Here is a 1,215-nt window from a genome sequence, read left to right as displayed (position 1 = left end):
AAACAATATACTTAAGACACCCCCACAGCCAGTTCATACCCCTCAGAAAGTAGCATTGGCTCCCGTCCATATTCCACTGCTCAGTGAGACTTCCACAGCCTGGGAGCCACTCCTGGGTTATGGAAATAGACATCTTAGTGTGAATGAGCTGAATAAACTCCCGAAACACCCATGGTCTGTTATTTTTGCTTTAAAGAAATAATAACAAGTATTAAACCAACCACTTTCCCAGGTGCTTTTGCTTCACAGAGAAAACCCAGTGTTGCTGTAGGGATCTGAGTCCTGTGGGCCCTGTGCTTCTGCTTCTCGTCCCACTCTCCTGCAGTCATACGGCGTAGAGCTCATAAACCTTCTTTACACAGTACACCAGGGCAGCCAGGGCTATTGTGTTGTGCAGTCTCTTTCTGTGCAGGTCATCCTTCCGAACCAGCACCACTGGTGTGGAGGAGGTGAGCGTGTGCAGAGGCAGGCGGGACAGTTTATAGGCATCATACTCCGTCTGGTACTTGCAGCAAGGGTCCAACTGCCGGGAGATCCCATAGAGGGTACAGCAGGCCAGGCTCAGCACACCAGCGGGCAGGGAGATGTAGTGGGAGTAATCCAGGGGCAGTGCCAATGGGGTGAAGAGGCAGGCAGTACCTGCCAACATGGCCGTCTTGTGCAGGCAATTGCCCACGGTGATCCAGCGTGCTGTCTCATCTCCAGTTCGGGTGGACTCTATCACAATGTACTTGTACTGGGCTTCCGGCACCTGCTCCAGCTCACACTCAAGCTGGTCCAGGGTATTTTCTCCACTGTAGATTTCATGCACAATGTAGCAGTCTGTAGCTAACCCTCTCTCGCGCGAGCCACTGCCGCCCAGACCCCGATGCCTCCTTCTACGTGCGGCCATATTTCACATGAGAAAATACCAACCTTCTGTCATCCCCTGAGACCTTGAAAGAACCAAACAGGCACCCAGTGACTTCCAGTACATGACTGGTGCCATGCAACTTCCAGAGTCATGTTTGTTGTGTGATAGCAAGAGGAAACAGTTCTCCTGGTACTATACCTCTGCTTCATCTCCATTCAGCTCAGCCAACATGAAGCCTTTCTTTCTGTCAACAGGGTGACACAGTCATCATTAGTCCACAGCTTCCTGAGATAAAGAAGCCTGAATACCAAGAGAAACTGTGCTTGGCTGCTGACAGTGTGAAGAAGAAAGCAGCCCCCACC

General features: G+C 51.2%; 1 pseudogene; it reads right to left on the bottom strand.

Annotated features, from left to right (window-relative positions):
- Nucleotides 1–238: 238 nt before the first annotated feature.
- On the bottom strand, nucleotides 239–892 carry LOC117711396 (transmembrane protein 11, mitochondrial pseudogene; annotated as a pseudogene).
- Between the last annotated feature and the right edge of the window lie 323 nt (nucleotides 893–1,215).

The sequence above is a fragment of the Arvicanthis niloticus genome, chromosome 6 (genome assembly GCF_011762505.2).
Source record: "Arvicanthis niloticus isolate mArvNil1 chromosome 6, mArvNil1.pat.X, whole genome shotgun sequence".
NCBI lineage: Eukaryota > Metazoa > Chordata > Mammalia > Rodentia > Muridae > Arvicanthis > Arvicanthis niloticus.
Note: the sequence above shows the minus strand (reverse complement) of the source record. Positions and strands in the feature narration are given on the sequence as shown.